At 38.2% G+C, this 25,181-nt stretch overlaps 1 protein-coding gene across 8 annotated transcripts in view; it reads right to left on the bottom strand.

The window, feature by feature from the left end:
• LOC118907925 (zinc finger protein 585A-like) overlaps nt 1-25,181 on the bottom strand; it is a 57,078-nt gene that overhangs the window by 31,272 nt on the left and 625 nt on the right. For 2 of the 8 annotated variants that reach the window (XM_057493446.1, XM_057493439.1), the window contains exons 2-3: nt 21,037-21,162; nt 20,446-20,539 (exon numbers count right to left, since the gene is read on the bottom strand). The gene's annotated coding sequence lies outside the window, so the exon portion shown is untranslated. Of the gene's footprint in view, nt 1-43; nt 1,336-20,445; nt 20,540-21,036; nt 21,163-21,507; nt 21,621-22,891; nt 23,197-25,181 lie in introns of those variants that run through there. The other 6 variants (XM_057493440.1, XM_057493442.1, XM_057493443.1 and 3 more) reach the window with 6 other exon arrangements.

Raw genomic sequence — 25,181 nt, 5'->3', positions numbered from 1 at the left:
ATAGTTTCATGCTAATATAAATCACTGATGACAAATAAGAGAGTAAGTAGTAATAAACATTTATTATATATTACATTCATGTGGTCTTTCTCCTGAATGCATTATTTGATGCAATTAAAAAGTAAAGCAAAAAGCCTTCCTATATTTGCTACATTCACAAAGTTCTCATCTAGTAATTCTCTGATGGTCCATAACAGATGACTTGGAATTGTCTACATTAATTACAGTACCAGGGATTTTCTTTCCCTTGTATGAATTTTCTCATGTCGAATAAGACATGAACCATGGATAAAGGCCTTCCCACAGTCTTTATATTCATAGGGTTTCTTACCAGTGTGAATTATCTGATGATGAATAAGTTGTGACCCTTGAATAAAAGATTTGCCACACTGCGTACACTCACAAAGTTTCTCGCAAGTATTAATTTGTTGATGGTGTGTGAGTTCCCTGCTATGACTAAAGGACTGTCCACATTTCTTACATTCAAGGAGTTTAGCTCTGGAATGAATTTTATGATGTCCAATAAGATTTGAGTGATAATGGAAGGCTTTATTACAATTGTAACATTGATAGGGTCTTTCTCCAGGGTGAATTCTCTGATGTTGAATAAGAATTGAGTGGTGATGGGAGGCTTTCCCCATTCATTACATTCATAGGGCCTGTCCCCACAATGAACACTCTGATGTCCCTTAATAATTGAGCTGTTGCTAAAAGCCTTCCCACATTTCCTACATGCATAGTGTTTTTCTTTAGTATGTGTTTTCTCATGTCTAGTGAGAGATGAGTGATAACTAAAGGTTTTCCTACATTCTTTGCATTCATAGGGTTTCTCTCCAGTATGAATTCTCTGATGTCAAATAAGGTTTGAAGGCTGGTGGAAAGCTTTTCTACACTCATTACATTCATAGAGTCTTTCCCCATTATGAATTCTCTGATGTCCAGTAAGTTTTGAGCAACTGCTAAAAGCCTTTCCACAATCCTTATGTTTTAATTTAGTGTAACTTCTCCCATTGTGAGTAAGTGATGAGTGGTAATTGTAGACTTTCCCACATTCACAGGGCTTTTTCTCAGTATGATTTTTCTCATGTAGACTATGGGATGCTTGTTGACTGAGCCTGTGCATATTTTCATGGGTGACTGTCACAGGTTTAAGATATTCTTCTTGATTTCCCTGTTCCATCTGAAAATGGTGATTATATTTCCAGTCATCTTGAGTAATGGAACACTCAAAGCCATGGCTTTTAAGTCTTTCCATTATCTTGCACTGACGTGACTTTATTTTGTAATTGTCATCCTTTGGTGATAACTCCTTTGTCTCACACTGGGACTTCACAACTGAAAAATAATAAGAAAGCAAGCACATGTCACTTTTCCTAATTTCTAAAATAGGAATATGTACACAATGCCTATAAGAAATGAGTGACTTAGAAAGCTCTCAGATATAACCACAGAAGATGAGAGTGGACACAGAAGGTGATTAGAGAGGCAGGTTAACTCAGTGTTTCTAAGATGTTGCTGCAGATCAGAATTACCGGGAAGCGTGTTAAAAATATAGATGGTTAAAAACTCTCAACAAAATAGGTATAGAGGGCAAGTATCTCAACATAATAAAGGCCATATATGACAAACCCACAGCCAACATCTTACTTAACAGCAAGAAGCTGAAAGCTTTTCCTCTAAGATTGGGAACAAGACAGAGATGCCCACTCTCCCCACTGTTATTCAACTTAGTACTGGAGGTCCTAGCCATGGCAATTAGACAAAACAAAGAAATACAAGGAATCCAGATCGGTAAAGAAGAAGTCAAACTGTCACTATTTGCAGATAACATGATGTTGTACATAGAAATCCCTAAAGACTCCACTCCAAAACTACTAGAACTGATATCACAATACAGCAAAGTTGCAGGATACAAAATTAATAAACAGAAATCTGAGGCTTTCCTATACACTAACAATGAACTAACAGAAAGAGAAACCAGAAAAACAATTCCATTCACAATTGCATAAAAAAAAAATACCTAGGAATAAACCTAACCAAGGAAGTGAAAGACCTATATCCTAAAAGTACAAGACATTCTTAAGAGAAATTAAAGAGGACACTAACAAATGGAAACACATCCCATGCTCTTGGCTAGGAAGAATTAATATCGTCAAAATGGCCATCCTGCCCAAAGCAATCTACAGATTTAATGCAATCCCTATCAAATTACCAAAAGCATTCTTCAAGAAACTGGAACAAATAGTTCTAAAATTCATATGGAACCACCAAAGACCCCGAATAGCCAAAGCAATCCTGAGAAGGAAGAATAAAGTGGGAGGGATCTCACTCCCCAACTTCAAGTTCTACTACAAAGCCACAGTAATCAAGACAATTTGGTACTGGCACAAGAACAGACCCACAGACCACTGGAATAGAATAGAGAATCCAGACATTAACCCAAACATATATGGTCAATTAATATACAATAAAGGAGCCATGGACATACAATGGGGAAATGACAGTCTCTTCAACAGATGGTGCTGGCAAAACTGGACAGCTACATGTAAGAGAATAAAACTGGATCATTGTCTAACCCCATACACAAAAGTAAATTCGAAATGGATCAAAGATCTGAATATAAGCCATAAAACTCTTAGAAAAAAACATAGGCAAAAATCTCTTGGACAAAAACATGAGCAACTTCTTCATGAACATATCTCCCAGGGCAAGGGAAACAAAGGCAAAAATGAACAAGTGGGACTATATCAAGCTGAAAAGCTTCTGTACAGCAAAGGACACCACCAATAGAACAAAAAGGCATCCTACAGTGTGGGAGAATATGTTCATAAATGACAGATCCGATAAAGGGTTGACATCCAAAATATATAAAGAGCTCATGCACCTCAACAAACAAAAAGCAAATAATCCAATCAAAAAATGGTCAGAGGATCTGAACAGACAGTTCTCTGAAGAAGAAATCCAGATGGCCAACAGACACATGAAAAGATGCTCCACATCGCTTGTCATCAGAGAAATGCAAATTAAAACCACAATGAGATATCACCTCACACCAGTAAGGATACCACCATCCAAAAGACAAACAACATCAAATATTGGTGAGGTTGTGGAGAAAGGGGAACCCTCCTACACTGCTGGTGGGAATGTAAATTAGTTCAACCATTGTGGAAAGCAGTATGGAGGTTCCTCAAAAAACTCAAAATAGAAATACCATTTGACCCAGGAATTCCACTCCTGGGAATTTACCCTAAGAATGCAGCAGCCCAGTTTGAAAAAGACAGATGCACCCCTATGTTTATCGCAGCACTATTTACAGTAGCCAAGAAATGGAAGCAACCTAAGTGTCCATCAGTAGATGAATGGATAAAGAAGATGTGGTACATATACACAAGGAATATTATTCAGCCATAAGGAGAAAACAATTCCTACCATTTGCAACAACATGGATGGAGCTAGAGGGTATTGTGCTCAGTGAAATAAGCCAGGCGGAGAAAGACAAGTAACAAATGATTTCACTCATCTGTGGAGTATAAGAACAAAGGAAAAACGGAAGAAACAAAACAGCAGCAGACTCACAGAACCCAAGAATGGACTAACAGTTACCAAAGGGAAAGGGACTGGGGAGGATGGGTGGGAAGGGACGGAAAGGGGGGGAAAAAAAAAAAGGGGCATTATGATTAGCATGTATAATGTGGGAGGGGGCACAGGGAGGGCTGTTCAACACAGAGAAGACAAGTAGTGATTGTACAACATCTTACTATGCTGATGGACAGTGACTATAATGCGGTATGTGGGGGGAACTTGGTGATGGGGGGGAGCCTAGTAAACATAATGTTCCTCATGTAATTGTAGATTCATGATACCAAAAAAAAAAAAATATATATATATATATATAGAGAGAGAGAGAGAGAGAGAGAGACAGAGACAGAGAGAAAGAGAGAGAGAGAGAGAGAGAGAGACAGTACATGTATCACTTCAGATCAACTGAATCAAAATCTACAGGACCAGGCATTGACTTTAAGAAAATTCTCTAGTGATTCTGATGTAGTCTGAAGTTAGAACAGCACTATGATTTTCCGTTGCAAGGAGGATAACATTTTAACAGCTTATCATTAACTCCAAGATGATGTTATGATCAGGCACTAGCTAACATATGCTGAATCATGTTCTCTCCCAGTTCACGATGCTTTGTTCGAAGAGCAGATAAACACTCTTCTACAGTGGTTTGATTTCCATTGCTATTCTTTCTAGCAGCTACTGTCTATCTTTGTATTGCTGGCCCCTTCTTATTCTTCTGGTCTTAGAGTAAATATAATTACAAATGACACTTAAAATTCCTTCTCTCAAACAATGTCAGACAACATCACTTTTATTCTAGTGTCCAAAGGACTAATTATAACCTTCACTTTTTCCGTCATCTATTTATTTTTCTCATTCTCTACACAAGACTATAAGTTTCCTATTGGAAGGCAGCATGTTTCTTTGACTCACGCTGTTTAATCAACTTTTAGCAAAATGTCCACCATATAACAAGTATTCACTAATTAACTATTGAATGGTGAAGAGTTAAGGAAATGAATTAGAATGGGGATACTGCCTAGGAAAGTATCAGGAAGTTAAAAATAGGGGAAAACAGTTACATTTCATAACCATCATTACTTTAAAAGAATTTTTATGATGTTCTGTGCATTCTAGCAGCATTATATAACTAAAGGTTCATGTGATTGTGAATATATGTATTTTTGGATGTGGGGAATCTAGGGGATACCCTTCAGTAGGTCAAAGGGTGTTTCAGTGGCTAGTGAGCCAGAAACTCTGTAATAAAAAGAATGCTGGATGTCAGTTGATAGGGACAAGAGTATGGCAATTCAAAGTGGGGACATCCTCAGGAAAGTTCAAAGGGCTAAATGAGTCAGGTATGAGTAGATGACAAAGCAGCTTTTATATCTAGAGTAGTAAATGTATAAAACACTATTTGCTTGGCATATGATGATTATGACTAAGGATGAGAAACAAGTAGATGAGGGCTATAGCCATTGACAGTCAGATAGCATGATGAAATAAAATGCAAGGTTGGTACAATGGGAAGATCGGAAGAAACTGTATCACAGAGACTAGATTTCAAGTCTCAGCCCTGCTAATTGCAAGGTTTATGTTCTTGGAAGAAGTACTTACAATCTCTAAGTCTCATTTCCATATCAGTAAAATGATGGTAATACCTAACATAGTTTAATTGCCAAAAATAAGAATAAGTTAGGATATCCAGCGAAAAAGATGGCAGTGGAGGAAGACAAGGAGAAACCTCATCTGACATGCATACCAAGGAAGCAACTAAAGCAAAACCAACTCTGAAAACGACCTGAAGACCACAGAACAGACTATCTACAACTGGTGAAGAAGAGAATAACACACAGAGAAGGGTAAAGAGGCAGAGCCGGGATTGAGGGGAACCCAAGTGCTTCTCCCATCCTAGCCCAAGTGGGAGGGAGAGGAACAGACTGGGGATGGCATAAGTGCTCAGGAACTCTACACACCTGGCTTTGGAGATCTGCTCTGGGAACATGAGTCCACATTGCACTGGGCTTTGGTGATTAATGGGGCTGGACACCAGAGACAGTTGGAGTATTCTGGGAGGCTGAGACTCTTGCTGTTTTTGGAAAACAAGCACACTCTGTTGGTCCCACTGAGAGCTAACACAGAGGCAGCCGTTTGAAAGGTTTACCAGCAGCAGGAAAGGGGCCAGAAGGGTGAGGGTTGAACAGAGCTCTCTCCACAGGAGAAAGGGCAGATGGGTGACTCCCTCAGCCCTCCCTCAGCCCAACTGGTTGGGTGCCCACGGGAGCCAGCCCCAAATGCTCCATTCCATTTTTGGTGGTTCAGCCCAAAGGCACATCCCTGTGCACCGACCCACCTACCTGGCAAGCTCAGCCCAGCAGTGGTCAGTCTTTGCTGCCTGGTAGGTGGAAGAAGGCTTTACCAGCTTTACCAACCCTCTCTCAGCTCAATTAGGGAGATGCCTGCAGGAGCAAGTTTCAAAAGCTCCTTCCACCTAGCTGGTGACCCAGCACCATGCCATGCTCTCCTGCACACCCATAGCACCTACCCCATTTGTCCAGCAGGCCAGCCATCACTGCTGGGCAAGCAGAGGATGGCTCTGCCCACAAAGATTCCAGCAGGAGCATCCCTGTATGGCTCCTGAGGGCCAGCTGAGGCAAGCTGCCAGCCACAGTGCCACTGCTGGCAGATGGGCAAAGGGGCAGCCCTGCCTACAATGATCTCACAAAGGGTCTCTGCTAACAGAGAGCATCCACTGCTGGCAGAGAGGCAGAAGGGCAGCCCCACCCACAGCACGGCAACCACAACTTCATCTCCATTGCAAAAAAGAACCAGGCACAGGTGATCATAGCCTTGAGCTTTTGGGTAGCACAGGACACTTTCTTCATAAAGCCATTAATCTCTAGACCAGGAGGCACATCAGGTCTATCTAAAACAAAGGAGGAAACCCAGAAACCCAGAAAAAATGAGAAGGCAGAAGAATATGTTCCAAACAAAAGAACAGGATAAGACACCAGAAAAAGAATTAAATGAAAAGGAGATCACCAATCTTGTTGATAAAGATTTCAATATAACAGTCATTAATATGCTCACTGATCTGTGGAAAGTATAGATGATCTCAGGAAGGACTGCAACAAATAGAAGATTTGAAAAAGAGCCACTCAGAGCTGAAGAATACAGTAACTGAAATGAAAAATACAATGGAGGAAATCATTGCTGCAAGTAGAGGAGACAATCAATGAGATGGAAATTAGAGAACAGGAAAACAGCGAAGCTGAGAAACAGAAAAAAGAATCTCTAGAAACAAGGATGCTAAGAGAGCTGTGTCACAATTCCAAATGAAACAATATTAGCATAATAGGGGTACCAGAAGGAGAGGTGAATCAAAGGAGTAAAAAGTCTCTTTGGAGAAATAATTGCTGAAAATGTCCCCAGTCTGGGAAAGGAAACAGACACCCAGGTCCTGGAAGCATAGAGAGCCCCTAAAAAAAAGGAAACCCAGGAATAAAAAGACATAATAATTAAAATGACAAAGATTAAGGATAGAGATTATGGAGAGCAGCTAGAGAGAGGCAAAAAAATTATAAGGGCAACCCCATAGGCCATCAGCATATTTCTTAGCAGGAATATTACAAGCCAAAAGGGAGAGGCACGGACTATTTAATGTATTGAAACAGAAGGACCTTCAACCAAGAGTCCTCTATCCAGCAAGGTTATCATTCAGAATTGAAAGAGATATTAAAAGTTTCCCAGAAAAATGAAAGTTAAAAGAATTCACCACCACCAAACCAGCGTTACAGAATATGTTAAAGGGACTTCTGTAGATGGCAATGTTAAGCCTAAATATTTTTCATCAGTGAACATAAACCCACAGTAAAACTAGCAGACCAATTACTTACACAATTTTCCCAAGTGTACATGGAATGTTCTCCAGAGTAGATCACATATTAGGGCCACAAAAGAGCTTCAATAAATTTTAAAAAATTGAAATTGTATTAAGTAACTTCTCAGATCTCAATGGTATGAAACTAGAAGTAAATTACAAAGAAAGTAGGAAGGTAAAAAAAAAGTAGTGAAATCAACTATACACAAAATCAGTCAAAGAATACACAAAGAATGCAGATTATGACATCTCATACATAAAGTGTGAAGGAGGACAAATAAAAAAGTACTTGTAGACTGTGTTCAAAATACAGTGACCAAATATAGACTTTTATGCATTTAGGAAACTGTCTATGAACCGTATGGTAACCACAAGTCTATAAAGCCTATACATAACCATACATAATTACCTTAAATGTAAATGGACTGAATGTACCAATTACAAGACATAGGGTTGTAGAATGAATGAGACCCACCTATATGCTGCCTACAAGAAACTCCTTTCAGACCTAAAGACATACACAGACTGAAAGTGAAGGAATGGAAAAAGATATTTCTTGCAAATAATTGGGAGAAAAAAGCAGGAGTGGTAGTACTTATATCAGACAAAAAAGATTTCAAAACAAAGAAAGTAACTAGAGACAAGGACATTACATAATGCTAAAGGGATCAGCCTGACAAGAGGATATAACCATTAAAAATATCTATGCACCCAACATAAGAGTACCTAAATATGTAAAACAAATACTAACAGAATTAAAGGGGGGAACAGACTGGAACTTGTTCACTTTAGGAGACTTTAACACACCATTCACATCAACAGAGGTCAAACAGAAAATAAAAAGGAAATGGAGACACTGAACAACACTTCAGATCAGATGGACTTAACACGTATCTACAGAACATTCCAACCAAAAGCAGGAGGATACACAATTTTCTCAAGTATACATGGAATGTTCTCCAGAGTAGATCACATATTAGGCCACAAAAAGAGCTTCAATAAATTAAAAAAGATTGAAATTGTATTAAGTAACTTCTCAGATCACAATGGTATGAAACTAGAAGTAAATTACACAAAGAAAACAAAAAGCCCACAAACAACATGGAGGCTAAACAACATGCTTCTAACCAATCAATGGATCAATGAACAACTCAAAACAGAAATCAAGCAGTACATGGAGGCAAATGAAAACAAAAATACAACAGTCCCAAATTTGTGCAATGTCACAAAAGTGGTTCTAAGAGGAAAGTACATAGCAATACAGGCCTACCTCAAGACTGGACAAGATGGTAACTACTGAAGCAGGGTGATAGACACATTTATTTATTTTTTATGTTATTCTTTATGGCTTTTTTTGGAAAGAATTTTTTTTATTGAAATATCATTGATATACAATCTTATATTGGTTTCAAGTATGCATCACAGCAGTTCACCAGTTACCCATATTATTAAATCCTCAACCCCACTAGTGCAGTTACTATCTGTCAACAGAGGAAGATGTTACAGAATCACTGACCATATTCACCACCCCCTGTACTACTATCCCCATGACGAACTTATATTATGATTGAGAATTTTTGTGCCCCTTTATTCTCCTCACCGTCTGTAACCACCCACCCCAACCTCTCCTCAGTGGTATCCACCAGTCCCTTCTCAGGGTCTATGAGTCTACTGCTATTTTCATTTTGTTTTGTTTTGTTTTGTTTTTGTATTTCACAAATAAGTGAAATCATGAGTTATTTGTCTTTCTCTGCCTGGCTTATTTCACTTAGTTGCATCCATACTGTTGCAAATGGCAGGATTTCTTTTTTTTTTATGGTTGAATAATATTCCATTTTATATATGCACCACATCATCTTTAAACATTCAGCTATTGATGGACACTTAGGTTGCTTCCATATCTTGGCTATTGTAAGTAGTGTGATAAACATAAGTGTGCATATATATTTTCAAATCAGGGATTTTGTTTTTTTCAAGTAAATTCCTAGAAGTGGAATCACTGGATCATATGGTATTTCTATTTTTAGTTTTTTCAGGAAGCTCCATATTTCTTTCCACAGTAGCTGCACCAGCTGACATTCCCACCAACAGTGTAGGAGGGTTCCCATTTCTCCACATCCTTGCTAACACTTGTTATTTCTTGTCTTTTGGATAGTGGCCATTCTAACTGCTGTGGGGTGATATCTCATTGTGGTTTTGATTTGCATTTCCCTGATGATCAGCGATGTGGAGCATCTTTTCATGTGCCCACTGGCCATCTGTATTTCTTCTTTGGAGAAATGTCTGTTCAGGTCCTCTGCCCATTTTTTAATCGGGTTATTTGTCTTTTTGGTGTTGAGGAGTATGAGTTCTTTATATATTTTGGATGTTAACCCCTTATCGGATAAATCATTTATGAGTGTATTCTCCCATACTGTAGGATGCTTTTTTGTTCTGCTGATGGTGTCCTTTGCGGATCTTTGACTTTTAAAGCTGAGAAACTCCTGGGAAAATTGGGGTGAATTTATCACATTAGTTGGATCACACCTCTCTACTTCATTACTAAGTGTCAACTGCACAAGCATTCACTATCCAAGACTGAGTAAATTAATGCTGTGAAACTGATGAGCTTGTATCTATTGAATCTCTTTCCATTCAAACTCAGAGATAAAAACAACACAATTTTTTGACTTCCACATCAATATGCAAAAGACTTAAATATTTCGAAGAGCTGGATCTGCTCTCACCACATAGAACTAAAGAAGGAATCTCTAAGATACCAGCAGTACCTTTCACCTGGAACAATGTGGGAAAAAGCTGCAGAGGTAAACCTGAAATGTTTGAGGTATGACAGAGTTGAAACTTCAGGACATATTTTTCTTTCACTCTTGTAGGAAATTTCAGGGGTCCCAGTCTTGCTTTAGCAACTCTTATCCTTGGATTGTTGCCCACAGAAACAATTAAATTGTTACTAGGAAACAAAGCTTTTTTATTTTTTTAAATTTCTTATTAAGGTATGATTGATATACACTCTTTTTAAAAAAAAATATTACTTATTTATTTATTATTATTTTATTTTGCTATCATTAATCTACATTAAACATGAGGAACATTATGTTTACTAGACACCCCCCATCACAAAGTCCCCCGCATAAACCCCATTACATTCTCTGTCCATCAGCGTAGTGAGATGCTATAGAGTCACTACTTGTCTTCTCTGTGTTGTACAGCCCTCCCCGTGGCCCCCCTCATTATACATGCTAATCATAACACCCCTTTATTTTTTTCCCCCCCTTTCCGTCCCTTCCCACCCATCCTCCCCAGTCCCTTTCCCTTTGGTAACTGTTAGTCCATTCTTGGGTTCTGTGAGTCTGCTGCTGTTTTGTTTCTTCCGTTTTTCCTTTGCTCTTATACTCCACATATGAGTGAAATCATTTGTTACTTGTCTTTCTCCGCCTGGCTTATTTACTGAGCATAATACCCTCTAGCTCCATCCATGTTGTTGCAAATGGTAGGATTTGTTTTCTTCTTATGGCTGAATAATATTCCATTGTGTATATGTACCACATCTTCTTTATCCATTCATCTACTGATGGACACTTAGGTTGCTTCCATTTCTTGGCTATTGTAAATAGTGCTGTGCTAAACATAGGGGTGCACAAGTCTTTTTCAAACTGGGCTGCTGCATTCTTAGGGTATCCTAGAAGTGGAATTCCTGGGTTAAATGGTATTTCTATTTTGAGTTTTTTGAGGAACCTCCATACTGCTTTCCACAATGGTTGAACCAATTTACATTCCCACCAGCAGTGTAGGAGGGTTCCCCTTTCTCCACATCCTAGCCAACATTTGTTGTTTGTCTTTTGGATGTTGGCCATCCTAACTGGTGTGAGGTGATATCTCATTGTGGTTTTAATTTGCATTTCTCTGATGACTAGCGATGTGGAGCATCTTTTCATGTGCCTGTTGGCCATCTGAATTTCTTCTTTGGAGAAGTGTCTGTTCAGATCCTCTGACCATTTTTTGATTGGATTATTTGCTTTTTGTTTGTTGAGGTGCATGAGCTCTTTATATATTTTGGATGTCAACCCTTTATCGGATCTGTCATTTATGAACATATTCTCCCATACTGTAGGATGCCTTTTTGTTCTATTGGTGGTGTCCTTTGCTGTACAGAAGCTTTTCAGTTTGATATAGTCCCACTTGTTCATTTTTGCTTTTGTTTCCCTTGCCTGGGGAGATATGTTCATGAAGAAGTTGCTCATGTTTTTGTCCAAGAGATTTTTGCCTATGTTTTTTTCTAAGAGTTTTATGGTTTCCTGGCTTATATTCAGATCTTTGATCCATTTCGAATTTACTTTTGTGTATGGGGTTAGACAATGATCCAGCTTTATTCTCTTACATGTAGCTGTCCAGTTTTGCCAGCACCATCTGTTGAAGAGACTGTCATCTCCCCATTGTATGTCCATGGCTCCTTTATTGTATATTAATTGACCATATATGTTTGGGTTAATGTCTGGATTCTCTATTCTGTTCCAGTGGTCTGTGGGTCTTTTCTTGTGCCAGTACCAAATTGTCTTGATTACTGTGGCTTTGTAGTAGAACTTGAAGTTGGGGAGTGAGATCCCTCCCACTTTATTCTTCCTTCTCAGGATTGCTTTGGCTATTCGGGGTCTTTGGTGGTTCCATATGAATTTTAGAACTATTTGTTCCAGCACATTTCATTTTCTACCTCTTTCACCTTGATGTCATCTGAGTTGCAAGGCTCTCTTAAACTTCTGGCCTACTAAACAGTTAAGTGTTGACATCTCTCCAAAGCTTTTCTGAGGTTGGCACACTGAAGGTAAATGGCTTCGGATACTCAAACTGATCCACACCCAGTGACCAAGAGAAAGAGAAGGCTAAAAATGGAAACTGGTGTTTGAAGATCAAACCTTGCCCTTTCAAAAACTATAATATAATTTTATTGAATTGATGAATCTGAAGAGAAGGCAAGATGGTGATGTGAGTAGGGCAGTGGAAATCTCCTCCCAAAACCATACATATTTTTGAAAATACAACAAATACAACTATTCCTAAAAGAGAGACCAGAAGATACAGTACAACAGTCAGGCTACATCGACATCTGCGAGAACTCAGCACCTCATGAAGGGGGTAAGATACAAGCTGCGACCCGGTGGGAACCGAGCGCTCCCCCCACCCCAGCCCACTGGCGGGAGGAAAGGAGCCAGAGAAGGGAGGGAGTGGGAGCCCAGGACTGCTAAATACCCAGCCCTAGTCATCTGCCCCAGGAGCGCAGACACACCGTGCATGGTGTGCTGGATATTAGGGAACTGGAACAGTAAAACCTGCAAGTGCATCCGCGCAGCTGGTGCCCCTTGGACAAAAGAAAAGCGAGTGCTTTTTGAAAGTCTTAAAGGGACAGGGGCTTCACAGCTGGATGGAACTGTCCCAGCACACTCAGCCTAGCAGGTTGGGTAAACTGGGGAACTTCAGGCACCCTAACCCCCTGGGCAGCAGTGCAACTCTGAAGCCCATCAGGGCGATAAACAGCCTCCTGTACATTCCCCCTCCCGTGAGGCCCCACCACAGCAGGGGAGCAGCCTGAGAGTGGCCGCACCCACAGTAGCTGCACAGAACCTCCTCCACAGCCCCCCGGGCCACACTCAGAGGCCCTGCCAATGCACAGCAGCCTGGCACAGACAGAGGAAGCTGGGACAGGGCACGTAGGGTCACTGTTATCGCAGGAGAGCACACCCGGCACACCTTCCTCTCTCTGCAGGGCTCTGGGCTGCCCTGCTCGCGGTGGCTCAGGAAATAAAACCAGAAGCTGCTCCCCATGTGCAGGTAACCAGCACAGGCAGCAGAGAAGTGCAAGGCAACCAGCAAGCAGGAAGGGACGTTGTTCTCCCAGCTGACACATATGCCAACTGCCTACCACTACCTCTACTGCCATGAAAAGGCAGTAGAATTTGATCCAGTCCAGAATTACCCAGACAACCCCTGAGAGGGAGCCTGGGCAGATAGATATAACCAATCTTCCTGAAAAAGAATTCAAAGTAAAGGTCATAACCATGCTGATAGACCTGCAGAGAAATATGCAAGAGCTAAAGGATCAAGTTAGGAGGGAGAATACAGAAATAAAACAATCTATGCAAGGACTTAATGAGGTGCAAGAGGCGGTTAATGGAATAGAAACCAGAGAACAGGAACACAGAGAAGCTGAGGCAGAGAGAGATAAAAGGATCTCCAGGAATGAAAGAATATTAAGAGAACTGTGTGACCAATCCAAACGGAACAATATTCTCATTATAGGGGTACCAGAAGAAGAAGAAGAGAGAGAAAGGGATAGAAAGTGTCTTTGAAGAAATAATTGCTGAAAACTTCCCCAAACTTGGGGAGGAAATAGTCTCTCAGACCACGGAAGCCCACAGATCTCCCAACACAAGGGACCTAAAGAGGACAACACCAAGACATATAGTAAGTAAAATGGCAAAGGTCAAGGACAATAACAGAGTATTAAAGGCAGCCAGAGAGAGAAAAAAGGTCACCTACAAAGGAAAACCCATCAGGCTATCATCAGACTTTTCAACAGAAACCTTACAAGCCAGAAGAGAATGACATGATATATTTAATGCAATGAAACAGAAGGGCCTTGAACCAAGGATACTGTATCCAGCACGACTATCATTTAAATATGAAGGAGGGATTAAAGAATTCCCAGACAAGCAAAAGTTGAGGGAATTTGCCTCCCACAAACCACCTCTACAGGATATTTTAAAGGGACTGCTCTAGATGAAGCATTCCTAAGGCTAAATAGATGTCACCAGAGAAAATAAAATCACAGCAAAGAAAGCAAACCAACCAAATACTAACTAAAGGCAAAAAATAAAATCAACTACTCAGAAAAGCAGTCAAACAAAACACAAAAGAGTATGCTGGAGTCCAGCTCCAGCCGAGGTGTGGGTCACAAAGGAAAGGACAGCATCGGCGAGTGAGATGAATGGGAAGACGAAACACCTGATCAAGGTTGAAACATCTCCCGACATCAAGAGGCAGGGTCTTTTTATTTTTATATCTTTTTAAGGTTTACATGATGTTACACATTTTCTTTAATCATGGATGGTACAATGTTTTTTCCTTTCAGTTTTTGTATAATTCCGGATTATATAAAATTACAGATGTTATCATTTCTTTGAACAGCTTTCTTGTAACATTTAATGTTTTACTTTCCCTAACCTTTTAGGCCAGAGATGCAGGTTACAAGCTAGGTGCTAGACAGGAAAATGGCGTGTGGCAGCGTGTGGTTATTATGTCTGCTTTTAAGCATAATGCCTGCTTTTAAGCATAGAGTTTAAGATATGTGTCTAAGGCTACAGAAAGTTTGAACAGGTTATATAAAATTCAAGCTATATGTCTTTTGATCGTTAAATGCAATATTATATTATTAATTAAATCTTATCCTACACATGTGGCTTTAGGCTTACATCTAAAGTCTAGGGATGGTACTCCTATTACCCGTAAGTTTTGACATTCTTCATCATTCTTATGAATACAATAGGAACACCTTATTTTTTCTTAATATTCATTCCACAATTTTACATGTTTACACCTTTCGTCCTGCATCCACAGGCACCAGGCCTTGCAGTCCTCTTGAATCTTTCATATAATAATGCTAAATCTTCTCTTACTATCTTATCATTAATATAGTAATATTTTATCAATCAACTTTTATATATGGGATATTTATAAATGTATAAATGTAAATCTTCCTATTTTGCTCATAAATTCTTTCCTCAAGGGGGATACCAGAGGCATCCTCTAATATTATAAGCAACATAAGGGGGGCCCTGGGCAGTGGGGACTATTAATCTTTTTATTATTTTGCTGTTTCATATAAGTTTCTTGGGAGAATGGGTTTTTCCATGACCCAGGTTCCCATAACTCCTTTTCTACCAATATTCTAAAGAAATCCTGGTTAGTCATGTTTGAATTGTTACAAAAGGGAGGACAAACTGCATCTAGTTTTAAGAGAGGCTTGGGTTGTTCTGCCTCACTTATTTATGGCAATATGCCTGGAACAGTTGGTCCCATAACACTGCTTTGTTTCCGGAATTGCTGTTTTGATCAATATTTTGGGTTATGTTATTTACTAAAAATGAATCAATCTTAGATACATAAGATTTCCCATATATGAGCCCAATCACTAACATCATAACTGCAAAAATAAGTGCGGGAATTGGCAGGGGCCAGCTATGAGGTTCCCTGGCTTTCGGGATTCCTCCTCGTGCCTGGACCTTGTCAAACAGCATGAGCAGCATGGCCCGTGCCAAGAGTACAGAATAAAACACCTAACATATATAAAGAATGGAGGAGGAGTAAAAAGAAGGGGGAGAAATAAAGAATCATCACACTGTGCTTATAATAGCTTAATAAGCGAGTTAAGTTAGACAGTTAATAGTAAAGAAGCTACCCTTCAACCTTTGGTAGCCACGAATCTAAAGCCTGAAGTGGCAATAAGTACATATCTTTCAATAATTACCCTAAATGTAAATGGACTGAACGTACCAATCAAAAGACACACAGTAGTAGAACAGATAAAAAAGCAAGACCCATCTATATGCTGCTTACAAGAGAGTCACCTCAAACCCAAAGACACACACAGACTAAAAGTCAAGGGATGGAAAAAGATATTTCATGCAAACAACAGGGTGAATTGATGATTCTGGTCATTGCCTAGCTTTGACCTTATTAATGATCATGTGCCCCTTGATGTGATGCCCTGAGAAGGACACAGCATCCCTAATGTAAATATTCCTATCCTAAATTCCATAATCTAAAGACAATCATGAGAATAATTTAGACAACCTTAATTAAGAATTACCTATCAATTTTTAAAAACCTACATTAAAGAATATTCTATGAAATAAGTGGCTTGTAATCTTCAAAAATGTCAAGGCCATGAAAGCAAAGAAAGGCTAAGGGGAACTGAACTATTTTAGAGGAAAGGAACTAAAGAGATGTGACAACAAAATTTGATCCCAGACTGGATGTTGTACAAGGAAAAAAAATAGCTAAAAAAGCATATTATTGGAGAAAATAACAAACTTTTAATATGGACTGCAGCAGACTAGATGATACTATACCAAAGCTAAATTTTCTGGTTTTGATAATTGTACTACAGTTACATAGTATAATGTCTTTGTTTTTAGGGAATACACAGTGAGATATTTAAGGGTAAATGGGGCACCATGTCTGCTACTTACTCTCAAATGACCAAAAAATTATATATATTATATATATGAATTACACACACAAAACACATCCATACATGGAAAGAGAGAAAGAGACTGAAGACAAAATGACAGAACAAATGTGGCAACTAGGAAACCTGGGTAAAGAGGATAGTGGAGTTGTTTCTACTATTGTAAGTTTTCTGTTATAAAATAAAAGCTTCAGGAAAATAAATGAGAAAGAAATGTTGTAAAAAGCCTGTAACTGTATAAAGAGGAAGGCAGAGGAGTGACAGGTGTTATGAGGTCTGGCAGGATGGGTTCTTGTAAATGGAGTGTTTATGGAAACATGGAAGAATCACAAGTGTTTGGAGACAGAGGGGGTTGAGGAAAAATAATCCTGAAGGGTGATCCTGATTCATGTCTCAGAGTGCACTGTTCATTTAAAAGTTTCCTGAATGATTATCTGGATGCAGAGAAGCTACTGTAAGCCCAAAAGGATAAAAACAAAACAAAAATATTAGAGATATATTTTTGCTACCTTATTGATTCTACTTATGCACATTCTTTTCATTTTGACATCTCTGAAACTGGAATGCATCTCACAACCAATAGCATTTCATACTTTAGATAAGCAGTATTTTTTTCCTTTTTAGCAGTACATAAATAATTGGTATTTTATAGTCAGTGGTGTCTTAGGTGCAATGAAATATAGTAATTTATATTTTACCTATGGCTCGTATTGCTGCCGTAACAAAATTACCACTCGCTTAGTGGCATAAAAAACAAAGTTTATTACCTTATAGTTCTGTAGGTCAGAAGTTCAACAAAAGTTTACTGAACACATACCAGTGTGTAGGTAGGGCTGTGTTTCTTTCCTGAAGCTCTAGGAGAACATGTTTCCTTACCTTACTAGTTTCTAAAAACCTCTTGGCTTGTGGACCCCTTTCTCCATTTCAAAGCCCCGAAGATGCGTCTCTCTGACCCTTCTTCCATAGTCACATCTCCCTCTGACCACAGCCAGGCAAGTCCTCTGCTTTTAAGGTCTCATGATCTTAGACTGGACCTACTCCACTGAAATGGGGATTATCTCCGTATCAGCTGATTGTCAATTTCAGTTCCCTTTTGCCATGTTACGTAACATATTCACAGGGACTAGGACATGGAAATCCTTGTGGGGGTGGGGGGAGGGCATTATTGTGCCAGCTATAGCCAGATGATTTGCTTTACTGTTACTATGTAAAATATGTAATAGTGGCACTGAAGTAATAAATAGTCCCCATGTAATAGCAATGGTAATAAATGCTGCAAATGTTTTTGCCTTAAAGGAAGCATCACAGCTATTCTCACCTGGATGTTATATTGATCATCCTGGAAAGGAAAATCTGAACAAGTGGTAAGGCTCAAATCTAAAGCAAGTGATGTCTTAAGCAGTAACAAAACTGCATGTCCCCTATTCCATTTTTTAGGAAATCTTCTGCTTTATTCCTCCTGTACTTTTGGAGTTTTTCGTCCTTTTATCCACGTTCACCAATGGAATTCAAGTTCTTAGCCCTGAAAATGTACAGGCTTTTCAAAGTGTTCATAAAAGGAGTCTCAGCAAGATAAGGGGCAAGTACTCCCCCCTTCCTTACCGCTGCATACAAAAGCAGCTGGAATTTGGCATCATAAAACCAACTTGCAAATGATTTTTGCAATTGTTCACTTCTAACCAGGGAGTCTTACAAAGACATCCAACTGCAGATCCTGGACATATCCTAAGAACGTTATTCTTTATCTATCTATAATACATAATTCTAGTTGATTATTTTATTTAGGTGTTGTTCTGGCAAGGTTTATGCTGACATCTTTGTTTTCTGAGATGTGTAAGTGCTTATAAGTTTTCTTTCAGCAAGAAAAATGCCACTAGTATTCCTTTCTTATGCTACATGCATGAGGTTTTAAAATGGCTTCCAATTTCATATTTAAGTATGCCTCATGATCAATGTATTATAAATAAACTTCATAATACATTATGACTAAAATAATTTGAAAGATGCACCTAAGACATCAAAAATACATTTTTTTAACAATGTAAAACACTGTCTTCTCTATCCTTCACGTTTTAAATAAAGAATAATTATTTGTTGGCTTTCCTTTGTAATCTCAATTCTGTCCTATGGAACTTCAAGATCCTTTTTAAGACTATGTGTCAAATGCTACAGCCTTTGCTAGCTCTTTATCCTCCTTTGTTTCTCATAGATATGTGCCACTGTGGACCTTTTTGATGATCAGGCTTTGGTTTTCTGGCCCTGTACTTTCCCAACCCTTGGCCTTCATATCTAAGTTCTACTTCACCTCCTCTTCCTCTGCATATACTGAGCCTTTATATGCAATCCCAGACAGTCTCATCACTCCCATATTCCACCTACCAGCTCCACACAGATAAATCCCATGGTCAACATTGTTAAGCCCAACTTCCGTTTGATCTCTCTATTTTTACAGATTCTGCTTTTTGGAAGTTATTTGTGGTTCCCTATTAGATGGTAAATTACTTAGCAACTTATATTTTTAAAATATCTAGTATACAAAGTAGCAGAGCAGTAAATATTGATAAAGAGGAAGCTTGTGTAGGGAATATGTTTAGGACCTGGATGAGTGGGACACTCTCCAACTTTTCTAATTCTTTGGATTGCTTCCTCTACATTTGACAAATTTTTGGCACTTTAACTTCAAAAATAAGTAGGCTGGCAAAAATGAATAAATGGTTTACATATGTCTTCAAATAATCTTCAACAAGGGAGCCAAGTCTACACAACAGGAAAGAATAATCTCTTCAACAACTGGTACCAGGAAAAGTAGATATCTACATGCAAAATAATGAAGTTTGATCCTTATCTTACAGCATACACAAAAGTGAACTAAAAATAGATTAAAGTCCTAAACACAAGACCTGAAACTTATAAAACTCCTAGGGGAAAATAAAAGGGGAAAGCTTCACAACACTGGATTTGGCAATGATTTCTTGGATATGACACCGCAAGCATAGCCAACAGAAGAAAAATTGAAAAATGGAACACCACCAAACTTAAAAACATCTGCACAGCAAAGGAAACAGTCAGGAGTGTGAAAATGCAATCTATGAAATGGGAGTAATACTTGCTAACCATATATTTAATAATAGGTTACTGTCCAGAATATATAAAGAACTCTTACAACTCAACAACAACAAAAACTGATTTAAACACGAACAAAGACTTGAACTGACATTTCTCCAGGAGAGAAATACAAATGGCTAACAAGCACATGAAAAGATGCTGAACATCACTAATCATCAGGAAAATACAAAATAAAACCATAATGAGATATAAACTCATGCCCATACCATATTTTCTTCATGCATTCTACCATGAGGACATTGGGTTGATTTTTTCTCTTGGCTATTGTGAATAATGCTGCAATGAGCATCCGTGTGCAAATATCTCTTTGAAATCCTGTTTCCAATTTCGGTATATGATACCCAGAGATGGAATTACTTGATCTGATGGTAATTCTTTGATATATACCCAGAAGCAGTATTGTTGGATCTTATGGTAATTCTATTTTTATTATTTTTAAGAACTTCTATATTCTTTTCCATAGTGGCTGTATCATTTTACATTCCCACCAATAGTACACAAGGGTTTCAATTTCAATTTTTAATTTTCTTCAGATAATGTGAAGAAAATTCTGAACAGTCTCTCCTATGGGCTCCCAGCTCAGTGAGCACGTGGTCTATTCATGCAACAGCTTCCCCCTCTCTGAATTCCCCTCACTTACCTGGGCATATGCCTTTTCTTGTTTCTCTCTCAACCATCTGGGGCTCATCATCTTGTTCCAAAAAGGAGATCAAAGTTGGTTTAGGAAGTGAGTCCTGTTGACAATAACCAAAAAGAAATAGGACTTTGTTATGCCAAGAATGTCTGAAATTCAGACCCAATTATTTGGTGACGAAGGGAAAAGCCCAGAGAAATGTGCCAAGACTGACTAAAGTATGGGTAATATGAAGCTTTAGTCACAGTACAAAAGAAATGCCCATTTCCAATTCTACAAAGTTGAAAGTGCTCTGTTCATAATCAAAAGTAGAAACTCAGAAAGATATCCAGAAAACTGGTAACAGAGGACAGAGACATTCTTTTTTTTTTTCTTTTGGTATCATTAATATACAACCACATGAGCAACATTGTGGTTACTGACAGAGACATTCTTGGTAATAGATTCTTTTTTTTTTCTTAATATCAACTACTTTTACATATAGCTATTTAAGTTCCAAAAACTATCCCACATGTATAAACAAAAGTTATTTATACACAGGTCTATTATTTATACACATGAAGCAGAATCTTAGTTACTGGGAGCAAGTGTCCTTACCCAATGAGACCAATTAGTTATAGTTCTTCAACATCACATCTCTGGACAAGTCCCTCTGTTTCTAGTCCAGAAATTCCCACTCCTCCTGAGAGAAGGCTCAGCCACATCACTGAACATCACTACCTGCTGAAAGGACAAGGCCATGTATATCTTATGAAATTCATTATATATCTCTGCTTCACTAAACCCAAATCTGATGAGGGATGACCTCATAGTTCAAGGGAAGTGCTCCTATTAAAGACTGATCACACAATGGTTGCTGATTGATTTTCGAATGAGGATGTGTACACTGGATTAAGAAGAGAATGGTATGGAGGGAGCCTCTCAATCACTGCTGGAAGGGAGGAGCTTGGACCCAGGTTCCTGTATGGGGCTCAATTAGGAATAAAGTTTCAGAATAAGGAAACCTAATATTCATGGCCTGGAAAAAAATAACTGTAACCCTGTAAAAGGAGAGAAAACACCAATAACCTCAGCCATGTCTTAGAATTGCAAGCACTATTTGGTTCTGCTCTTTTCTTTCTTCTCTCTTCAGCTGTAGTCTCCCTTCCCTTGGAGACAGGCTAAGTTCAGAGAAGACAAAACTAGGGAAGGAAAAAAAAGGTAAGTGAGAAATCAGAGTTCCTAACAGCTCTCAGAGTCACCAGGTTAAACATGACTACCATTACTATAAGGGTATTGGCCTTAAAATAATTCACTAAGTTACAATATTTATATTGTGCAGTTTTCTGAATCTGTTATACTTGGTGATGAAAGTTAAAAGAAAAAAGAATTATCTTCTGTCACCTTCCTAATCCTGACCTCCTTGCCCATATCAACAACTCACATACATAAACACCAAGAAAACAGGAGGGAATGTAGAACATGACAGTCTCCTACACTAAGGACAGGTTACACCTGTTACCAGATGGACAAAGGCTTCAGGGTCCCTATCCCCTCCCACTTACGCTAAAAAACCTGAGGCTCCCACATGCACAATAGGGATTCAAGTCAGGATCTGAACAAATTGCATACAATGCCTTTGACTGATGTATCCTTTAGCCTCTTTTTACCTAAAACAGTTTGCTCTCCCTCTTCATTTATTCATTGAACAAACCTGGTTTGTTTTTCAGAGTTTCCTATATTCTGGATTTTTCTGACTTCATTCCCATGGTAGTGTTTAACATGTTCCTGTGTTCCCTGTAGAGGCTTTTGAGGGGAGATATGAATGTAGCTTTTATAGGTCCAAAGTTAAACCTCTTCCTCCTCTGGCTAACTGCCTCTAGACGTTGATTTATGCCTTCTAAGAGAAGATGCTGTTTGTTTGTTTGGTTTGGGTTTTGCCACGTTTTTATTATGAATTCAAAAACGAGAGAAAGGAAGTAGAAAAAGAAATCAACTTTGTAAACCAAAATATATGTAGCAGAGATACCATCATGGATAAAAGAAGCAAGAGGAGGATATAAACAAATTAGACTTAATGGACACCTATACATCCATGTTCATACAACATCAGCAGAACATGCATTCTCTGCAAGTACACATGAGACATTCTCTAGCATATACTAGGCCATAAAAAGGTATCTCAATAGTAAATTAGTTCAACCTTTGTGGAAAGCAGTATGGAGGTTCCTCAAAAAACTCAAAATAGAAATACCATTTGACCCAGGAATTCCACTCCTAGGAATTTACCCTAAGAATGCAGCAGCCCAGTTTCAAAAAGACATATGCACCCCTATGTTTATTGCAGCACTATTTACAATAGCCAAGAAATGGAAGCAACTTTAGTATCCATCAGTAGATGAATGGATAAAGTAGATGTGGTGCATATACACAATGGAATAGTATTCAGCCATAAGAAGAAAACAAATCCTACCATTTGCAACAACATGGATGGAGCTAGAGGGTATTATGCTCAGTGAAATAAGCCAGGCGGAGAAGACAAGTATCAAATGATTTCACTCATCTGTGGAATATAAGAACAAAGAAAAAACTGAAGGAGCAAAACAGCAGCAGACTCACAGAACTCAAGAATGGACTAACAGTTACCAAAGGGAAAGGGACTGGGGAGGATGGGTGGGAAGGGAAGGATAAGGGGAAAAAGGGGCATTATGATTAGCACACAAAATGTAGGGGGGAGCATGGAGAAGGCAGTATAGCTACCACAAATGTTGTTCATGTAAATGTATATTAATGATATCAAAAATAAATAAAAAGAAAAAAAAATACTGCAAAAAAAAGATATCTCAATAAATCTAAAATTGATGAAATCATATGAAATGTGTTCTCCAGTCATAAAGGAATGAAACTAGAAATCAATAACATTAGTGCAACTGAAAATTCACAAATATGTAGAAATTAAACAACCTATTCTTAATCAATGGTCCAAAGAAGAAATTACAAGTGAAATTAGAAAATATTTTGAGGTGAATGAAAATAAAAACAACATGACAAAACATATGGGTTAAAGCAAAGCAGTGCTCAGAAGGAAAGGTACAGCTGTAAATGCCTGTATTAAATAAAAACAAAGATCCCCAAACACTAAGTTAAAACCTTGTCCCACCCCCCAAGTACTAGAACAGGGTTTCCATATTGCAAAATTTCAAATTCTAGGTAACAATCCTAAGGAAGTAATTATAAATGGCCACAAAACTGCATTTACAAGAATGTTTGACAGGGAAAAATTTACAAAACTGGAAACAACACAGGCTTCAATTTGGCAGTTAGTCAAACAAATTATGGTACATTAAGATAACAGAATTCAATGTAATAATTAATAATAATGATGGTGCTTATTCATAAAGAGGAAAAGGTTTCTACATTATTGAGATGGGCAGGCAAGTAACAGAAAATAAGTGTATTGTAATCTTATTCTATGAAACCATAGAGCCATGCAAATAAATATTTGGAAATATATCCTCGAAAATAACAAACACGTCTGAATGATGGAATTACAGGTAATTTAAATCTGATTCTTTATAATCTAAACTTTCTGGGTTTTTTTTGTTGTTAAGTCTGTAACACTTCATTAGAAAAAAAAATCCATAAAGGTATTTTCATAGTGTGGGAAAAAAAAGTAACCAGAGACAGGGGAGGAGCACCCTAAATTTTAAGAAAATTATGAATGGCTGTCAACACTCCTGTGACAGTAATAGGGACCATTAAGAAACTTAATGTGACTCAAACAAATAACAATAAAAAAGGCAATTATTTTAAAAACATTTTCATTAAAAACAAAAGAAACACCCTAGTTCCTTGAAACAATTGCACTATCAAGATCTTTCTGGTAAATTCAGATAAAATTCAAAATTACATAAAATAGCATAAGAAAGGCATAAATGATGGTGTCTGAAACACATGGTTGCTTAATAAATACAGGTTTGTCCCTCTCCTTCTTTGCTTTTTTCACCAATGTAAAAAATCTTTTTTTATAGACTCTGCAAAATATATCACAAATAGTTCTATTAGTAAAATGGTTTTGATTATGATTTAACTATTTCTTGAGTATTTTTCATTTACCACAGCTTAACATAGATAATAAGCATTTTCTGAAAACGTATCAGTTGTAAAAAATTGTATTACATGTATGTGTATGGCATGATTTACTTAATCACATCCCAACTGTTTTTGGATATCAGCATCTTAAAGCTCATTCTCTGTATTTGATTCTAGACCTGGCTTTTTATTTCAAAAAAATTTTAATTATTAATATTTTAATTTTGGCAGGGGAACATGTACTCCCTTCGGGGATAAAAAAAGCACATAATCAAGTAGAGCAAAATTTCTCTTTACAGTTTTAAAGGGATTACCATCCCTTGGAAATGAAGTTCAATCACTGAATATTCTGATCATTTTACGTGAAGCACCACCACAACCTACTTCATATTTTCACTTCTGACCTACAAACAAAAGAATTACGTAATTGTGGCCTGAGACGAACACAGACTAGGCTGCTCAACCTCAAGCCAGAATTGGCTGCCGATGTAAGTGTCTGTAACAATTTCCTGGCAAAAACTGTGCCCGAGCCCGGTCTCATTTCTACTCCTACCGTCAAGAGTCTGTCCAAGGTTTTTTCCCCCAGGACGGAAGACTAGAATCTGTCCTGATTTACAGGGGTCTCCTGGGACAGAGTGTTGGAGTCACTAGAGCAGTCAAAGGCACTCCAT

This window comes from Manis pentadactyla, chromosome 15, assembly GCF_030020395.1.
Source record: "Manis pentadactyla isolate mManPen7 chromosome 15, mManPen7.hap1, whole genome shotgun sequence".
Taxonomy (NCBI): domain Eukaryota; kingdom Metazoa; phylum Chordata; class Mammalia; order Pholidota; family Manidae; genus Manis; species Manis pentadactyla.
Note: the sequence above shows the minus strand (reverse complement) of the source record. Positions and strands in the feature narration are given on the sequence as shown.